Source organism: Furipterus horrens, unplaced genomic scaffold, assembly GCF_987537825.1.
Source record: "Furipterus horrens unplaced genomic scaffold, mFurHor1.1.pri manual_scaffold_5, whole genome shotgun sequence".
NCBI classification, from domain to species: domain Eukaryota; kingdom Metazoa; phylum Chordata; class Mammalia; order Chiroptera; family Furipteridae; genus Furipterus; species Furipterus horrens.
Window position 1 is genome coordinate 30864213 of NW_028327175.1, and position 21405 is coordinate 30885617.

Genomic DNA, 21405 nt, shown 5'->3' on the forward strand with positions numbered 1-21405 from the left:
TGAATATAGAGGGCAAGTACACAAACCTAGATGTTATAGCTCACTACACACCTAGGCTGCCTGGTACAGCCTATTGCTCCTAGGCTACAAACCTTTACAGCATGTTACTGTACTGAATACTGAAGGTGATTGTAATGCAAATGACAAGTATTTGTATATCAAAACATAGAAAAGGTCCCTGGCTGTTGTGACTCAGTGGATTGAACTTTGGCCTGTGAGCCAAGTGTCACTGGTTCGATTCCCAGTCAGGGCACATTACTAGGTTGCACGTCAGGTCCCCAGTTGGGGGTGCAAGTGAGAGGCAACCATACAGTGATGTTCTCTCCCTCTCTTTCTCCTTTTCCCTCTCTCTAAAAATAAAATAAATAAACAAATTATTTGGAAAAAACATAGAAAAGGTACAGTAAAATATGCAGTATAAAAGATAAAAAATGGTATACCTGTATATAGTGCTTACCATGAATGGAGCTTGCAGGACTAGAAGTTGCTTTTGGTAAGTCATACAGTGAATGGTGAGTGAATGTGAAGGCTTAGGATATTACTGTACATGACTGTAGACTTTATAAGCACTGTACATAGTATTTGTTATCATTATCAAGTATCATGTATCATGTATTATACAAAGTTGTATGTGCTATACTTTTATACATCTGTCAACACAGTAGGTTTGTTTACGCTAGCATCACCACAAACACATATGATGTTTCGACAGCTACACTAGGTAATCGGAATTTTTCATCTCCATTATAACCTACTGGGACCATTGTCATCAGATATGTGGTTCATTGTTGACTGGAATGTTGTTACATGGTACATGACTGTATTCCTAATTGTAAACCTGTCTAGGGATGGCCTCTGCTAGAATATATATTCACCAACTTAAGACTTCTTAGTCTAAGAATATTCTGTGACACAGTTAGGCTAAATAGTGTTTGCTAGAAATAAGGATGATATTCTATGTGGACATCTAATTCTCCTGTCTCCTGTAGAAGGCAACAGGTTCTAAATGGCGAATAATTAAAATACCTATGACTTTGCTCCTTTATTTGTTTTATTTTAAAGATGGATTTTAAAAAATCTGTGATTTGCAAAAGGATTTCATCCTTAATAGAATGGCTGCTTTCTCACACACATCTCTGTGCTCATTTACATGGTAATTCACAGGTGCAATCCTAGTGAGACCAAGTCAGTACAGCAATTCCTACCTTTCCTGAAGAAATGCGTGGTGTTCACTATTTATCATGCAGCTGGCCTAATAAAAAAAATTCACAAAGACTGAGAAAAGGAAGAAAGCTTCAAATGTTTTTGCTTTACACCTATTTTCTTCTTGTTTCTTTCAGGCAGGAAAGTTAGAAATCAGTAAGTTAGGAGACAGGAAGGGCAATAGCTTCTGAATGTTTTCAGTAGAATCCACTTTGTAATATCACCAGTTTAGGGGAATTCATGAACTGGTTGTACTTTAGTAAACATGAATTGAGGAAATACATTACTATAAAATATGAATTGAGTGAGACTTCTGGCCAAGATGGAGCCCTAGACTGATACGCTCCATCTCCCCCCATAACTAAGAAGGAATACAACTGCCACAAAACCATAAATAACCAGAAATTCCAGAAAATAAATGGGAGTCCAATGTAAGAAGCTATAAAGAAGTGGTGCTCGTCCAGATGGGTAGGAGGAGCAAAGCCGGGGTGGAAAGGTCAAGCTTTGCTGGTGGCAGCAGCTGCAGTGACGGCGGTGGGATGGCAGTAAGCACAACACCCATATTTAACACATTGCGTACAGGTGGTGAAAATTCTCATCATTTCTAAAAGGTATTTAAATACCCCAGTACGCAACCTGTTAATGGGAGGTGAGAAGTGCCTGGGGAGCACCCTCGGCTGCAGACCAGACCTATCAGCTTACGATTCCAAGGCTGGGGAAGGCAGACCCCCATTGTTTTGGACTGTGAGGCCTGGAGAGGGTGGGGACAGAGGAGGAGGCTCCCAGTCTCTCAGCAGAGAGTGAACAGCAGGAATCCATCTTGGACCTCCACCCCCACACAAGATGTCACAGTGTGGTGAGAAGGGTCGCCTAGTTGTGACGAGTACACAGGGCTCTGCTCCCTATAGCATGGGAGGTGTGACAGCCCCACCCAGGAAGCAAAGGTAAACACAAAACTGTCAGGATGGCACAGATCATGATTGAGATCCCAGTGATGCAGCTGACCAGACAGCAAATACCTAACCTAATGGACCAGGAGATAGATAATCTTTCTGAGACACAGGTCAAAACTTTGGTTATAAGAATGCTTATAGACCTAACAGCAGATGTTAAACAAGACAGGGAAGGAATGAAGGCTAGTCCTGCTGAAATGAACAAAAACACATACGAAACTAGTGGTGAGGGAAAGAAAACCAGGGATCAAATCAATAAATTGGAACATAGGGAGGGAACGAACAGTCAACCAGTGCAGAAAGAGGAAACGAAAAGTGAGGAAAATGAGGAGAGACTCAGAAACCTATGGGGCAGCTGTAAGCGGACCAACATCTGAATCATAGGGTTGCCAGAAGGTGAAGAAGAAGAACTAGAAAAATTATGTGAAAAGATAATGAAGCAGAACTTACCTAACTTGGGGGAGGAAATAGACTTACAGGTCCAGGAAGCACAGAAAGTTCCAAAACAACTGGACCCATGAAGAACCACACCGAGACACATTATAATCAAAATGTCAAAAATTAAGGTTAAAGAGAGAATCTTAAAAGCAGCAAGAGAGAAGAAGAGAATTACATACAAAGGCGTCCCAATAAGACTGTCAGCTGATTTCTCAAAAGAAACTCTGCAGGCAAGAAGGGACTGACAAGAAATATTCAAAGTAATGAGAATCAAAAACCTACAACCACAATTACTCTTATCCAGTGAAGCTGTCACTCAGAATAGATGGGCAGAAAAAGTGCTTCCAGGACAAAGTAAAACTGAAAGAGTTCAACAGATCCAAACCATTGTTATATGAAATGTTAAAGGGACTGGTTTAGAAGAAAGAGGATCAAAACTATGAACATTAAAATGAAAACTGTATCACAAGAACCAACAACAGAAGCTAGGGAACCAAAACAAAGGCAAACTAAGTAGGCAATGAGAGTGGGAAAAGAATTATAGTTATGGGGAAAGTTTTGGGGGGAGGTCAGCAAGGAGGGGGAAGGGGGAAAGGGAGGGAGATGGTACAGGAATTAAGAAGCATAGTAGGAGGGAGTGGAATAGACTGGAAGATGTTGAGAAGAACTGTATGCACAACCAATGGCATGGACTAAAGGTGGGGGACAACTGGAGGGAAGGATGTCACTGGGTGGAGGGGAACAAAGGAAAAGAAATTGGGACAACTGTAACAACATAATCAATGAAGCATATTTTAAAAATATGAATTGAGTAACAACTTGAAGTGATTTCATATTTTATTAATCAGAGTAGCACCTATATAGTTAAAAATATAGTATATGTATGTATTAAAGAAAGTGTGTATGTGAGTGTGTGTATATGTATGTGTATTTATTCAGTTAGAAGAAAAAGCATAGTTGGTGTAGAAATGCCTGCATGTCCCAGGGTTCTGAGATCTAAGGCTGGCAAAGAGGGAGGGAAGGGAATCCCTGCACTGGGACCTCTGGCCTGGTCTCCTGTCACCACCCACAGGCTTGGCAGGTGACTTTGGAAAATTCTAGCCTTAAGTTGTTGCTCTTTCTTTGTAACAGAGAGCTAGCTTTAGAAAACTTGCTCATTTTTATGTAACCTCCTGTGCAACTCGCCTAAGTTTTAGGTGTGTGGCATTTTGCTGGTAGCCATTGTCCAATGCAAGGCACTGTTTCTACCAGCTGTGTGAGTGAACTGCTTACCAGCCTCACCTTTGTCCAACAATAACTAATGAGCACACCAGCATGAATCAGAGCCCCTGTGACCATTCAATTAACCAAGGAAGCTTCTGCCCATGTGGCAGTAATGGCCAGTGCTGGGTCCCCGAAAGGAGCCTCAGTCCCCAATTCCCAGGTGTGACATATGATCACTGATGAGGCCGTTAATTATTCTTCAGCTTGGATTCATTTTTAACCTCCTCCAGGAAGACACAGGCTTGTGTCTTTTTCTCTGATTTACTCTCTGCCTCATGTACACGTGTGACTATCAAGATTGTATCTCATTTGAGCCAGAACTGTGACAAGATTTCCCTATGGTAGAAGAGGGTCAAGTGTCTCTGCTTCCCTTGATTTGCAGCTTATGGCAGTAGCTCTTTTATTAAAACAGCAATAGCAGCAGGAAGTGGGTAATAAGATACTTTCAACCCAAGGTTTTAATCTTAGGACTGTCTGGACTTTATGTTCAGGATAAAACATTCTTATCAGGTTCATACCAACACCAAAGAAGTGTTATGATGTAGTCTTTCCTAGAGCTTATTGCCTTTAACCTTGATTAAATCTATATGAAGTGTAGTTTATGAATTTTTCCAATTATATACTGTCTTTTAAACAAACTGTAAATACTTTTTTTAACTAAAATTATTTATACTGGGATAAATTTTATTACATGGAAAGTTTATAATGAAGGTTTGATCCATTAGTAATTTACTGCACATGTGAAGTTTACCCAATTATCCTTCTGTCATTGAGAATTGTTGTTTTTGGCCATTATTTTTATCAAGTTCAATTTTAAGGACCTAACTTTCATTTAAAAAGTTTTGCTATTTTTGCAAGTTAATTAATAATGAATTACAAGGCATATCATTTTTAGCATTTTCATTTTTTTGTACATAATAATGATAGCTATAATAATTATAAATTGGATGAAGTGAAATTTTGTAGATTGTTTTTTTCAGTCAAAAAGATTCTTAGCACTTCCTCACAGATATTGTCTAACTACAATGCTGTGTACCTGAAACTAATGCAAAATAATACTGAATGCCAACTGTAATTGAAAAATAAAATTAAAAAAAAAGAATGAGGGTGGAATGAGTATATAAAAACAAAAATAAAAACAAAAGAAGAGAGTACAGGGAGTTTACAGGTGGTAAACACAAGGAGATTTGGGGGAAATGGCACACCTGGAAAGGCCATGGAAGCTCTGTACTCAACCCTACAACTTTCCGTATGCATCTCTTCCACTTGGCTGTTCCTAAGTTATATTCTTTTATAATAAAATGGTGATCTAGTAAGAAAAGAAGAATTTCTTTATTGACCAGGTGTGTATGATTTTTTTATTTTTATTTTTTTTATTTTTTTTTTTACAGATTTAATGTGTTTTATTGATTAAAATATTACATTTGTGCCACTTTCCCTTCCCTCTGCTCCCCTCCACCCGGTGGCCCCCTCCCTCCAGTTGTCCCCCCCTTTTAGATTATGTCCATTAGTTGTGCTTACAGTTCCTCCCAACCTCTCTCCGTCTATTCCATTCCCTCCTACCATGATCCCCAATTCCTATATCATCTCCCTCCCTCTCCCCACTCCCCCTCCCTGTTGGCCTCCCCCCACTATGTTTCCCTTACCCACAGTTCCTTTTCCACTCTCGTTGCCTGTTTCGTTTGCCTTTGTTTCATCTCCCTAGCTTCTGTTTTTTAAACCAGTCCCTTTAACTTCTCATATAACAGTGGTTTGGATCTAATGAACTCTTTCAGTTTTATTTTGTCCTGGAAACACTTTCTCTGTCCTTCTATTCTGAATGACAATTTCGCTGGATAGAGTATTCGTGGTTGTAGGTTTTGGATTTTCATTACTTTGAATATTTCTTGCCAGTCCCTTCTTGTCTGTAGGGTTTCCCTTGAGAAGTCAGCTGATAGTCTAATTGGGACCCCTTTGTACATAATTCTTTTCTTCTCTCTTGCTGCTTTTAAGATTCTCTCTTTATCTTTAATTTTTGACATTTTTTTTTCAGATTTAATGTGTTTTATTGATTAAAATATTACATTTGTGCCCCTTTCCCTTCCCTCTGCTCCCCTCCACCCGGTGGCCCCCTCCCTCCAGTTGTCCCCTTTTAGATTATGTCCATTAGTTGTGCTTACAGTTCCTCCCAACCTCTCTCCGTCTATTCCATTCCCTCCTACCGTGATCCCCAATTCCTATATCATCTCCCTCCCTCTCCCCACTCCCCCTCCCTGTTGGCCTCCCCCCACTATGTTTCCCTTACCCACAGTTCCTTTTCCACTCTCGTTGCCTGTTTCGTTTGCCTTTGTTTCATCTCCCTAGCTTCTGTTTTTTAAACCAGTCCCTTTAACTTCTCATATAACAGTGGTTTGGATCTAATGAACTCTTTCAGTTTTATTTTGTCCTGGAAACACTTTCTCTGTCCTTCTATTCTGAATGACAATTTCGCTGGATAGAGTATTCGTGGTTGTAGGTTTTGGATTTTCATTACTTTGAATATTTCTTGCCAGTCCCTTCTTGTCTGTAGGGTTTCCCTTGAGAAGTCAGCTGATAGTCTAATTGGGACCCCTTTGTACATAATTCTTTTCTTCTCTCTTGCTGCTTTTAAGATTCTCTCTTTATCTTTGATTTTTGACATTTTGATTATAATGTGTCTTGGAGTGGTTCTCCCTGGGTCCAGTCTCTTGGGAACTCTCCTTGCTTCCTGGACCTGCAAGTCTATTCCCTTCCCCAAGTCTGGGAAGTTCTCCTTTATTATATTTTCACTCAATTTTTCAAGTTCTAGTTCATCTTCCTCATTCTCTGGCAAACCAATGATTCTTATGTTGGGCCTTTTATAGCTGTCCCAGAGGTTTCTGATCCTCTCATTGTTGCTTGCCATTTCCTCTCGCTGCATTGGTTGACTGCTTGTTCCTTCTCCATATTCCAGTTTGTTGAAATGGACTCTGGATTCCTCACCATCTGTCTCGTATGTGGTTTTGTTCTTTTCGTTATGAAAGTTTTTCGCTTCTTTCATATCTTTTTCCTGCTCTTTTGTGAATTCTGTAAGCCACCTGATAACAATGGCCCAGAACTGAGCCTCTGACAGGTTTCTTATCTGTTCATCTGTCAGGTTCTCTATCTGCTGCCTGGTGAGTTGTGTTACCGGGATCTCTATAGTTGCCTGCCTCATTTTGACAGATGCGTTTTGTTTTCCTGGGCCGGCTGTCGGGGGCAGGGGGCAGTGCCTGCGTACGCGTCACAAATCAGCGACCGCCGGCGCCTGCCTGTCCTCGACCTATTTCGCCGCCCTGTGGTGCTTTCTGTGGGGGCGGGGGTCCAAGATGGATTCACACAGTTATTCAGCTAGGAGACCGGGATCCGTCCTCCCGCCCCCCTGGGCCTCACTGTTCAAGGCGATGCTGCGGCTGCTCCCCAGCGCCCGGAGTCGTGCAAGCCAGGGGCTTGATTGGAGTCGCGCACGCCAGGGGCTTAATTGCCTCCAGGATTTTTCGCCGCCCCGCCCCGCCGCTCCGCAAACAGCTTTGCCTTCTTTAACTCTTACCTGCCCAAATGGCACCGCTGGTTTATAACTTCATATGTTGGGCTTCCGTGTAGCTTTATTTTCTGGAATTTCTAGTTATCCTTTGTTTTAAAGTAGTTGTATTCCACTATAGTTGTAGAGGGAGACCTAGCGTGTCCGTCTAAGCCTCCATCTTGGCCGGAAGTCCTAATTTTTGACATTTTGATTATAATGTGTCTTGGAGTGGTTCTCCCTGGGTCCAGTCTCTTGGGAACTCTCCTTGCTTCCTGGACCTGCAAGTCTATTCCCTTCCCCAAGTCTGGGAAGTTCTCCTTTATTATATTTTCACTCAATTTTTCAAGTTCTAGTTCATCTTCCTCATTCTCTGGCAAACCAATGATTCTTATGTTGGGCCTTTTATAGCTGTCCCAGAGGTTTCTGATCCTCTCATTGTTGCTTGCCATTTCCTCTCGCTGCATTGGTTGACTGCTTGTTCCTTCTCCATATTCCAGTTTGTTGAAATGGACTCTGGATTCCTCACCATCTGTCTCGTATGTGGTTTTGTTCCTTTCGTTATGAAAGTTTTTCGCTTCTTTCATATCTTTTTCTTGCTCTTTTGTGAATTCTGTAAGCCACCTGATAACAATGGCCCAGAACTGAGCCTCTGACAGGTTTCTTATCTGTTCATCTGTCAGGTTCTCTATCTGCTGTCTGGTGAGTTGTGTCACCAGGATCTCTATATTTGTCTGCCACATTTTGACAGATGCGTTTTGTTTTCCTGGGCCGGCTGTCGGGGGCAGGGGGCAGTGCCTGCGTACGCGTCACAAATCAGCGACCGCCGGCGCCTGCCCGTCCGCGACCTATTTCGCAGCCCTGTGGTGCTTTCTGTGGAGGCGGGGGTCCAAGATGGATTCACACAGTTATTCAGCTAGGAGACCGGGATCCGTCCTCCCGCCCCCCTGGGCCTCACTGTTCAAGGCGATGCTGCGGCTGCTCCCCAGCGCCGGAGTCGGGCACTCCAGGGGCTTGATCGGAGTCGCCTGCCTGTCCGCGACCTATTTAGCAGCCCTGTGGTGCTTTCTGTGGGGGCGGGGGTCCAAGATGGATTCACACAGTTATTCAGCTAGGAGACCGGGATCCGTCCTCCCGCCCCCCTGGGCCTCACTGTTCAAGGCGATGCTGCGGCTGCTCCCCAGCGCCGGGTCGCTCACCGCCAGGGGCTTGATTGGAGTCGCGCAAGCCAGGGGCTTGATTGCCTCCAGGATTTTTCGCCGCCCCGCCCCGCCGCTCCGCAAACAGCTTTGCCTTCTTTAACTCTTACCTGCCCAAATGGCACCGCTGGTTTATAACTTCATATGTTGGGCTTCCGTGTAGCTTTATTTTCTGGAATTTCTAGTTATCCTTTGTTTTGAAGTAGTTGTATTCCACTGTAGTTGTAGAGGGAGACCTAGCGTGTCCGTCTAAGCCTCCATCTTGGCCGGAAGTCCCCATGATTTTGTTATTAATTCAAAGTTTCATATTCTTCTAGTCACATTTAGAAAATAAAATAAAACACAAATATCACTTATAATATCATAGAAAGATATAAAATACATAGGGATAAGTTTAATAAAATATATGTAAAAATATACAAAAAAACTTGATGAAAAAAATTAAAGATGACCAAAATAAATGGAGATATAAACTATCTTTGTGGAATAGAAAATTGAATATTGTTATGTTTTTTATCTCTAAGCTGATCTATAAAGTTTATGCAATTCCAATAAAAATTTCAGCAGGATGAATACATAAAATATATACCTATCTTATTTTAATTAGAATTACATAAAATTCTTAGATTTTTTGGGAGAGAATTGATATCATATTATATTGAGTCTTCTAATCCATAAAGCAGGTATAGCCCATTTTTTATTCAAATTTTCATTATTTTTTTTTCAGTAGTTTTCTGTATAGATATCTTAAGTTTTGATATTTTTTAGACTATTATAAATAACATCTTTAAAAAATTTTATTTTCTAATCATCTCGTGCTGGCAAGGTATCCAGCAAACTTACTAAATTTGTTTACTAATTTTAAAAAAATTTGTAGCTTCTTTCAGATTTTTTTATTTAAAAAACATGTCATCTTTGACATCTTTGAATAATAAAATAACAGTTTATTTCTCCCTCTTCTAATTTTATTTTATTTATTTTTTGTTCCTTCATTTAACTAGATAGAATTGCAATAAAATGTTTAATAGACACAGCTGGTAGATATCAATGCCCCATTTCTGATCTAAAGGATATATCTTCAATGTTTTACCATAAGAGATGGATGCTTACTGTAGGCTTGTTGTAGATAAAACTTATCAAGTTAAGAAAATGTTCATCTACTTTCAGAATGCTAATAGTTTTATCATAAACATATACTGAATTTTAACAAATACTTTTCTGCAACTATTGAGGTGATAATATGTTTTTCCCCCCATTATCTGATTAATTTTGGAACACCACCAAATATATTTTCTTAAGTTAATTAAACCAGTATTTCTGGAATAAACCAAACTTTGTTGTGGTGCTTTAAACTTTTAATACATCACTAGCAGTTATTTGTCTATATTTTATTTAGGGCTTTCACAATTATGTTCAAGCAAAACTGACCTGTAATTTTACTTTTGGCCACATTCTTGTCAGGGTTTGATATCAAAGTTGTAACAGACTTCCTAAGAAAAGTAGGCTTGCTCTCTTTTCATTTTTTTCTGAAATTACTAATAAGATTGTTGGCATTTTCTTTTTAAATGTTTGAATGAATTAACTCCTAAAGTTATGTAAACCTAGAAGTCCCTTTAGTGAATATGTAACTATTAATTTTTTAATCTTTTGTGCTTTGACAATATTTTCTAATAATTTTTCTGTTATCTAAATTTTTATTATTGATTTTTAAAAATTTATTAATTTTAGACAGAAAGAATAGAAGGAAGAGAGAAAGGGAGAGGGAGGGAGGGGGAGATGCAGAGGAGGGAGAGACTACCTAACTATTACTGTATTTTATCTAACTACTTTACTTTAAAACATATTTCAAATTTATACATTTAAAAAAATATCTTTATCATTTTAATGTAGAATCCATATAGCCACAGCTTTTATCCTTTCTGATACTGATATTTGTATATTCTTTTTATTTTTCTTAATAGTCTTCCCAGAAATTTGATGTATTATTTTTTTGAGAAGAATCAACATTTGCTTTTGTCATTCTATAATTTGATTTATGTTTTTATCTTTATTATTATCTTCTTGTTTTTTTGCAAGTTTAATTTATTGTTCATTTTTAACATCTTGAGATAAGTGGTTAAGTCACTGATTTTCAGCTGATTTTACTTTCCAAATATATATTTAAGCCCATGAATTTCCCTCTAAGTAAAGCTTTTTATACATCTCTTGTTTTGATATGTTGTGTGTTTAGTATAATTTTCTTAAAAATATTTTCAATTTCCATTTTACTTTCTTCCTTGGCTTGTAAATAATACCAAACTGCATTGCTCAAATTGAAGATATTAGAAATTTTCTGGTAATATTTTTGATGTGTTAGTCCAGTTGAATTCCAAAGTCATCAGCAAAGATGTTCTGGATGTCTCTCTTGAAATTTATTGGAAAATTGCTCTATGATTTAAAGTATGGCCAATTTTGGTAAACATTCCAGGTATGCTTGAAAATTACCATGCTTGTTTTATTTGTGTGTGTTTGTGAATGTGTGTGTGTTTGTGTTTTAATTGCATGAGAAACAAATGCAAAAGGCTTATCTCAGCCAAGGCCATCTTCAGGAAGTACAATACCATTGTTTGAGAGAACTATTGTTTGAGAGATACAGATAATGTGGTACAATGGACTAGACTGAAGACAGCAGAACAGGCCCACATTGGGAGGGAGACTTTATGACAAACGTAACCATGAAATATGGTGGGAAAGAATAGTCTTTTCAATAAATAGTGGAGAAATGAAACCTAACCCCGAAATCAAACTTTATAGAATATAAAATTACATGTGGATCAAAGACCTAAATATGAAAGGTAAATAATAAACCTTCAGAAAGTAATACAAAAAAAAATCTTCTTTTTGTTAATGCAGGTAAAGTTTCTTAAATAGGATATGACAAGCATTAACCATTACATAAAAGATAAGTAAATTATACTATGTTAGTGTAACAGAACCCTTGGGCTGCTTCAATTGAAACAGAACCCACGGGCTGTTTAGTGAGGGGCCTGATTGCCCGCCGCCAGAATCATAACTCTGAATACGGGAGTTTGGTGAAAAGGAAAAGAATTGTTTATTTACACATAGTCCTGCCTCCCCCTCCCAGACCTGGCCAGTCTTAGGAAAGTCAGAAACACCGTTTCCCTACTTCCTAGGCACAATTCAGCTTTACCAGTAGCTGCCAATCACTCAGTTCTGATTGGGGAGGTCCTTTCTGTGCTGTGGTGCCCTTCAGCTCTCAATGCAGGACCGCCTGGATTCTCAGCCTCCTTGTAAACTGCCTTCTTCCTGCAAACCGCATGGATCTCCTCTCCTTCTCAAAGCAGCCTGGCAAGAGCCTCTTCTTAAAGCAGCCTGGAGATCCCTTCTCCAAGCCAGATGGAGGGAGCCCACAAGAGCCAGAGAGTGAGGGCGTGAGGGCCAGAGAGAGCCTGAGAGAGAGCCTCCGAGAGCCAGAGCCAGCCCAAAATGTCCGCAGCTGCTTCTTTCTTCCTGTGTCCTCTCACATAGTGGGTGTTGCAAAGAGTTCTGACCATTCACAGAACCCTACTTAAGCTCTGTCTGCTTCTTCGGTACCAGCCCACAGTCCAAGATCCCTCCCATCTTCCTGAGTCTTAGAAGTAAAGCAGATCTTTGCAACAATGTTTCCAGCCATTAGCTCCAGGCATGCAAGGGCATCCTGAAAGCTGCTTCCTGCTCCCTATCTCCCAGCCGCAAACTCTGGGGTTTGTTTTTGGACTCCCCTATTTCTGTAACATTAGGATCAAGAAATTTTGTTCACCAAAAGACAGTGGTAAGAGGGTAGAAAAAAAGCCACAGAGAAAATGAACATATTTGAAAAACTTTTATTCAGAATATATAAAGGAATCTTATAAATTAATAAGTCAACGTCTTAAACATGCACTTTATAAGGGGTGAAGAGCGATATCTAAATGACCATTTACTGACAAGAAGATCATTAGGGAAGTGGAATGTAAAGCCACAATATGATATATCTCACCACCCCTGAAATAGCTAAAATTAGAAGTAAATTAATAAGACAATACCTTTTTGACAAGTGTGTGGAGGGACTACAGCATTCCTCAGACGCAGATGCTGGAAGTAGAAATTGTCAGAAGAATTTTGAACTTTTGTTCTTTGGCACCATCTTTGAAACAGGTAAGGGCATCTACCTGCACGTGCTCATTACTACAAAACATCTTAACTATAGAAATAAATCCACCCAGCAGAAATGAGAATATATGTGCACAAAAGGCATATAAAGGAGTGTTCATAACAGCATTATTTATACTAACTAAAAACTGGAAACAACTCCTTAGTTCTTCAAAAGTAGATTGGATAAATTGGGGTTTATTTACATGACATATTTTGACATAGCAAAATAGATAAAGAAAGCACTACCCCAGGCATAAATGTAACACTGAATGACAAAAATCAGGACCACCACCAACAAAGAAAACAGGTAAAGCCAATCCATGGGCTAGAAAAGAGAGAAACGATTATATTTAAGGACGGTAAGTCACGGCAGGAACACCTGGGCAGCTTCTGGGGTGCTGGCTGTGTCGAATATCTTAACTTGGATGGTAGTCACATGGTCGAGGCCACTGTGTAAAAACAACTTCCAACTGAATACCTGTGATCTGCTTACTTTGACATTGTACCTTATACTGAATAAAATTTTTATAAACAAACAAAAAACAACCTAAAAATATAAGCAAGCAGAACACGGCAGGAGCATTCACTTGCTGAAAGACCTCCAGGAAGTATCAGCCTATGTCCCCTCTACAGACCCTCTCTACTGAACGTCAGCCTACCTTGGCTCAAGCTGGAAAACTGTTCCCTAATTCTAGAATTCTAGTCCCTCCCACTGCTTGCCTTCTTGATGTCTACTAAATCTAAGCCTCAGCTTAAATACAATATCCTCCAAAAAGAATTTAATAATGTCTTCCTGTTTTTCCTCTTTTAGGGTCCAATATTTTTATTTCCCAATTGTACTAAATGTGCTTTTAACTTTTTTTTTTTATGATGATTTCAGATCTTGGGGGCCTTTTTGTCTGGGGAGAGACTTCCCTCACAGGGTTAGCTAATTCTAAGAAATAACAAAAGACTCCCCTGTGAGCTCACTTTTTATATGCAAACTATCCAACCCAGAGTCCAGACTCCTAGATTCTCAATTTGGATTTTATACCCCAGGAGGCAATATTTCAGTGCTTAATCAACTCAGGGTCAGGTAGCAGACAACAAGGGACATCCCTGTACCTGGAATCCCTGAAATAATTCAAATTAACAGTCTTAAGCTTGTCTACCCTGCCTCACCCGTTTCTTCTTTAGAAAACCAAAATTAAAGCTTTGACCCTGCTCCATCTACTCCCTCTCTCTTCCACCCCCACCACTGACCCTGGTGCTTCCCTGTGTGGCCCTGTGTGGCCCGGTGAACCTCCTGTTTCTAAGGACCTGTGAGTATAAGAACTTCCTTTGTGACATTTTCTTGTTCTTGCGTCTTACCACACTTGATTAAAACAAATTCTGGGAACATTTTAAGGTAAGAGTGTCAAAGAAAATGGATTAAAGGAGTCAAATAGGACTTACAGGTTTTATTCAGCTGATGAATAAGAAGCATGTGAATACCAGGTATCTTTCTGAGTGTGAGCAGGGAACATGGAGAGTTGAGGAGTAAGTGTCCTACGGTCTGGTTCAGGTAGAGATTTTGATCTTAACTGTACTTTGATTGGGTAAAATTCTGGCTTTCCTGTCTTTTGCTTGGAGTCATTAGTGCTGATCTCATTTTGATAATGGTCAGAAAGGGATCTTTGAGATTAGGTCCTGCAAGACTGGTGATTTGTCAGTTCAAGTTCAGGGCAGGGCAGAGGGTGGAAAAACAGTGAAGGAGGCAAGAGAGAAAAGGAGGCAAGGAAGAACACAAGGAACAGGAGATCCTCTTTCATTTTTGTTTGTGTCTTTTAGTAACACTTATGAATTATAAATATAGAAATATACACATAAATACATACGTATATGTAATACACATACATGAATGTAATACATGCACATATGTAATATATACATACCACAGATCATAAATGCAGTATATATAGCATGGGAATATATGTAGAATACATAGTTTTAATATATATGTGTATATTACTTTTATACATGTATATGGGGAGAGAAAGAAACTGAGTTTGCTTCATTGTACTCAAATGCAAAATAATCCTATTCTTTACTTTTACATTTTACATTTGTATTTACTCCTATGTTATAAACATCCACACACACATACACACACACACACACACACACACACACACACACAAAGTGTTTCTCACACATACCTATTTTGGATTCAACTTTCAAATCTCAGCCACTGTAAACAATACCTGACTAAGTGTGTAAGGCCACCCAAGAGCAGCTCCGCTAGCTGAGAATACCAGGGTTCGTTTCTTCATTCCAGAGTGATAAGGTTGGATTGGATGTTGGCTGTTCCACGTAACGTATCTAATCTTACTAAAAATGGATTCACATTTCTTTCCATCCTTTGGGACACTTCACACACTTGCGGAACACTAGTGCAGTTAGTGTTCATTTTTCTCTGATTCTGTCATTAAATCAACAGTGTGTTTGTAAATAATAGTGGCTTTCAATCAAAGGATTTTATCCTACCCCAAAATTGCTTCTGTAACAGCTGATGAAGAAAGGGGGATGTTTTCTCCAACAGACATGATGTGGGAGAAAAGTGGCCCTTTTCTTTAAGATCTTCATCCATTGGGTGCCTGTGGGATTCTGAGCAGTTGCTCATTGTAGAGATGGTCAGAATAACAAAGTCCTGGGCGCTCAGTGGTTGCATGACTGGTCTTAGCATTTTTTGTGAAATGATGTCACGGTCATGTGTTTGACTCACTGAAGGAATTTGTATTAAAGAAGTGTTATTGGAGAGAGCCTGACTAGTTAAATAGACTGGATATTAGATCACACCCATTTTACTTACCAGCTGTGTGACCTTAGGGCAAATTACTCACCCTCTCTGAGTCTCTGGGGTGAAAGCAAAGATCCAGGCACCTGGTACTTTATAGAGGCCTAGTGCAGGCTTGTTTCCTCTTGTGAGGGCATACGGGAAGCTGTCTTATTGATATTGACCACAGTGGAGTTTACTCCAGAAGCTTCAGTGAGCTGAAATTTAGATATCAGGAGACCTGTAATCAGAAAGGGTGCCAGAAAGACACCAGTCAGAGAGACTTTCTGCTTTTAGAGCTGACACAAGGTGATGGAGCCAATGATTCAGAAGGAAACCCCTCGGGGAGAAACAATTTATTCTTCCCCCAAGGAAAAAAGCAGTGAGAGGTGAAAAATAGCAATGGGAGGTAGCAGTGATGAATGAGGGGATTCAGAATTCTAAAGTTAACGCCTTGTAATAAGTGTAAGAAAAACAGCACTCTGCTTATATTTATTGATCACCCTGAATTTGTCCTGCATAATATTACTGTAATGAGACCCAGAGAAATAGAAATGATGTAGGTAATTATGGGCAGGGACTCACTAATCTCATCTCTGATTGGAGGAAGTCAACATCAGCGGTTACTGCCTTGACCCTTTTGATGGGGGTTTGCTTTGTGCATTGAGGAAGGTCAGCATTTCAGGGGCAGGGTGGGCGGAGCAGGCTGCATGTTGGCACCCAGGCCACTGAGGAGCATAAATCAGCTCATGCAGGAAAAGGATTTGAGGGGGCTTTGTTGCAAGCAAGACCCTACTCTGCAAAAGCCAGTGTTTGGGTGTGAGTCATGTGGGCACCTCAGAGTAGCCATTTGGAGTCTATTCTAGGAAGCTGGTCTCAGACATCACTCGGCCTCTTGACTGTAGTGGCTTTGCCATTCCAATGAGGTGGACTTGAAGTGCAACCCAGGGCTTTGCTGACACAAAACATGTAATTCACACACAAACATTTTTCTTATTTGGTGGCAAGACATGTTTTGGTGTCTGCTTTTCTGGTAAATGGACATGCACACAATGTAATGATAATTACTTTCACATGTGAGTTAAGGGTAGGACTTTTTGGGTGGAGTGGAATGAGTCTGTGGGTATACAGGTATACAGAAGACTGGTTCCAGATCCCTGTGACCTGCTGCATAACCTTGAGCAGGCACTTGCTCTCTCTTGGTCTCAATTTATTGCCCTATAAAATGTATATGATAATAATTCTCAAACCACAGCACAACAAGGGTGTCAAAGTGTTTGGAATAGTGTTAGGACTACACAAATAATATTAATCGATGTGTGTATAAGAGTATGTGTGTGAGTGTAAATATTTGTTATTGGTAGGTGTGTGTCTGAGTGTGTATACTGTGTGAATGTTTGAGAATATGTGCATGAGTGTGTGACTGTAAATACGTAAGGTTATGCATATGTAATATATGAATGAGTGTAAATATATGAGTGAGTATAAATATGTGAGTTTGTGTGAGTGGTGTATGAGTATATTGTGAGTGTTTGTGAGTATGTGTGTCTACTATTTGTATGTAGTGCTGTTTTTATGCTTAATTGTGTGTCCACACTTGTTCTTATAGCCGGAAAACCCACCTAATAGATGCATTTTCCAAAATTTAAAAGATCTGAGCTTTGTTCAGGAAATGAAATAAATGTTAGATTTAATGAGGGAAGAAAACATAGCCCAGGCAACAAGTTAAAATTGATGCTGACATATCAAACTGACCTCAAAGCAACCTTGGCCCTCACCAACTCAGGGGCCTTCTGACTGACCAAATTTACCTTCAGGCCTTGCTTATTTCAGTTTCTTAGACGTTTTCTGTAAAGAGACACACTCACCACCTAATCCCCTGCTCCAATCCATAAATGGCCCCAACTTTCTCGGGCAGAATGCATACTGTATCCTGTTTACCCTCTGTTCCACCTTCACAGTACTTCCAAATTCTTCTCAGGTCTCCAATTATTCCTTTATAACCCCAAATTAACCTCCAGGTCCCTAATTTAATCAGAACAAGGCTGTAGGTAGATGTAAGTTATAATCCTTTTTTCACCATAGTGAATTAAATCTTTAGGTAGAGCCAACCAGAGTTCCTAGGATGGAGCATGTCCTGGAACTTTCTCTACAATATGGTATCTCAACAGCTTAGTCAATCCACTGCAATTACCCCACAGTATCTGCTGGAGGTGGATGAGAGGACCACACTGTTACTGTAGAATGAGTAGCAGAGAGGAAATAAAAGCAGGACCCTCACTATTGCAATCTAATAAAGAACTTAATAGAGGAGGCTAGAAGCAGAGAGAGACATGTCTTATCCACTAACTCAGCAGTCCTGAGCCTGGTCCGATAATATGGCCAGGTGTTACAACAGCAGAAGAAAACACCATACTAGCACAGAGGAGGAAAGTCCTTGAAATTCTATGTATCATCTCCACTATCTGGGAAAGAAAGCCTTTGACATTGTGCTTTCATTCCAAGGCCTGAAAGTTTGTGTGGAAAGGGCCCCTAGTGCCTGAAGGAAGAAGGCCATTAACACCTTTGGGTACTCATGCCCCAGTCCTGGAAAGCTGGAGCCACCTTTATCTGTCAATCATTATATAACTCCCTCACCCCCATCCCACCAGCTTTATGCATCCTCATAACAAAGGACTCATGCTCTTGGCCCTCTGGCCACACTAGAGAAAGCTTGCCACCTGGCCTTCCGGTACCTTGGCTGTTGTGCTCCCACTCACTAATAAACTTTGCATGCATGCTCATAAGTTGGGAAGCCAGGTCACAGAACTATGTGGCAGGCAGGAAGGCAGGCTTGGAAAAAGAGAGAAAGGTGAGGGCAGTTCATTCTTCTCCCCGAAGGCCTGGGGAAAGGCAAGGCCTGGGGCTTGAGACTAGTGCAGTGCCCTGCCCATACAGGAGGAAATGGGTATTAAAAAAATACTTTATTGTTATTCTATTATGGTTGTCCCCATTTTTCTCCCTCTGCCTTCCTCCGTCCAGCCCAACCCCTGCTCCCACAGTCCATCCCCCCACCATTGTCCGTGTCTGTGGGTCATTCACCAGAGGTTTCCATGCCTCTTGTTCTATTTTGCTCATTTATTTGTTTTGTTCATTGAGTTTCTCTTACAATAAATGATGTTGGAAGAACTGGAATGTACATGCAAAAAAATGAAACTAGACCACCAACTTACACCCCACACCAGAATAAACTCAAGATGGATCAAAGACTTAACTATGAGTTGTGACACCATAAAAGTCCTAGAGGAAAAACATATGCAGTAAAATTTCAGATATCTCTGTATTTTCGCCTATACATCTCCTAGGACTAGGAAAATAAAGGAAAGAATAAACAAATGAGACTATGTCAAAATAAAAAACTTCTGCTTAGTTAAAGAAACCATCATCAAAATGAAAAGAGAACTGACCACATGGGAAAACATATTTGCTAATGATACCTCGGACAAGGATTTAATCTCCAAAATATATAAAGAACTTATACGACTCAACACCAGGAAGACAAACAATCCAATTAAAAAATGGACAAAGGACCTAAATAGGAGATGGGTATTCTTGAAGAGCCAGGTTAAAAATGCAGATAATCTCTGAGGGGAGAAGTCACTATGTTTGTTTTGTATGTTCATGAAGCAATCTATAGGTAATATATATTTCAAAGTAGGACTACATCCAATTAGCAGGAAAATATTGAGGCATTACTTTATCTAAAATATGTTTAAGTAAGAATTGTACATAAAGCAAAACTTGTGAACAGATTTTGACATTAGTTTACAACAGAGTGTCTGTTTTTTGTTTGGTTTTGCTTAATGTCATTGATTTAGTGTTAAATGTTCCTTGATAATCTCAAAGGATTTATGTAATGAGGAAGCTCTGTTTGTGTTTGAGTATGGTTGAGGCCTGAATAGAGAGTCTTTTTGTCTTTACACTTTGGTTTGTTTTTATAAAAAATGATATGAATTTCTCCCCAGAACTTAGAGTACTTAATTAATTAAGAAGATTGTAAACTAAATAGTGGAGGGCTACCTCTGCCCTGAAAAGAATAAAAACTCAACCAAATTGGTATAGGATGTACGCAGAAGAGCTGCTGGGTACCCTCTTAAGAACTCAGAGAACTTTCTCCAAATTAAAACAAACAAACAAACAAACAAACAAACCAAAAACAAAGCACACTAAGTTGTATTCTATGTTACTGAACTTTCCATCCTAATAAAAACCTACCCATGTTTGAGTATGATCATGCTAACACAATGCTGACCCTTTATTTTACTTTCCTAAACACCCTATAAATTGTGTAATCAATACTAACAAAAATTATGTAATTTATAAATGCTGTGTGCATTGGTTTCCCTAAATGCAACTCATTGCTTTGGGTTATTAAAACCTAGATATTGTGCTAAGGCAAGTTTGAGGAACTAAATTTCAGAAGAAACAAACTGTCCTATGAGGGATAACAGCAGCATAGATACAAGTCCCATCTCATTACAGAAAACAGCACCAGTTTAATACTCCACAGAAGTACAGCATTACAGAAGGTTCAGCACAAGGGGAAATGCCATCTTTTACATTTGAAATGAATCAGTGGTTTTAAGGGCCTTGGAAGAAATCACTATGGTGTATGTGACGTCCAGCGAAGTGTTATCTCCAATGCACTTGGAGTTCATCTTGAATGATTCTAGAGCTAAGTCTCTTCTCTCCTCCAGGTCAGACACTTGGCACATCCCAGGTATTTTGAAACCTAAATAAGGAAGACTTTCTGGAAGGCTTGCAGGGAACCACAGTCTGCTCTGAATTTCAGGAGTGCAAACACACTTCCATAAATTAATTTTATCTTCTCATTGCAGGGTGTGTGTAGGGTGCTAATGTGCAAAGAAACTCATTTTATATCTTAATGAGTCTGCAAAGAGGCTGGATTCCCTGTGTCTCCAAGTGTCAGTGTTAATGCACTCGATTCTCTTGCAAATCATGCAGCCCTTCAGATTAAAAAACAACTTTATACTTGCTTGTTAAATCTGGGACACTGAAAAACAACAACCTCAAAATAATATGTTTAACTCATTTCACTTCCAAAAGGGCACAACATTATCATTACCCTTGCCTCTCCTGGCAGATCCAGATAGAGTGTGAACAAGTTGACCACTTCTCTCATGTCCTTTAGGTAACGACAACATGTTTCACTGCTCTCTAGTCCTGGCCAGGGCTCCAATCCATAAAGACACACTCCTGGGGTCAGTGGCTTTGAGTTTCTTCTGAAACTGTTCACACAGAGTCCATAGTGTATTGCCGTGTGCTTGAGCTGGGGAGGAGACTCCTAGAGATCCATACAGGGCCCTGCTTTCCCCAGCTCTGCCACAAAGTCTGAACAGAGAAGAGTGGGGATGAGGAAAGAGTCAGATCTTCCCACATAGTCTGCCCTTCACGTATGAGGAAGATTCAAATTAAAGCTGTCCAATAGGGCAGGATATCTCTTCCCATGCTTCCAGTTCCAAAACTGAGCTTGCCTCCAAGCAGCAAATCCAACAGAGTTTGCTTGTGAATATGAGCTGATCTCTGTCTTCACTGTGGCCATCTGTCCTGCCTCCCCCAAGAAGCATTTGTTAATCCTCACAGCTGTTATTGGAGAGATGGATGAGGCTGATCCCTATGTGCCACTAGAGGAGTTCTCCTAAATTTCTCTGCCCATTGAGGAGATCATTGTTGATGGAGCAGAAGTTAGAGATGGGATGTTCAGAGATGTGAAACACCCTTTTCACAGACCCTGGTTTGTGGGGTCAAGTGGGTTTGCTGTGGAGTAAGAGACCCAATGACATCCTC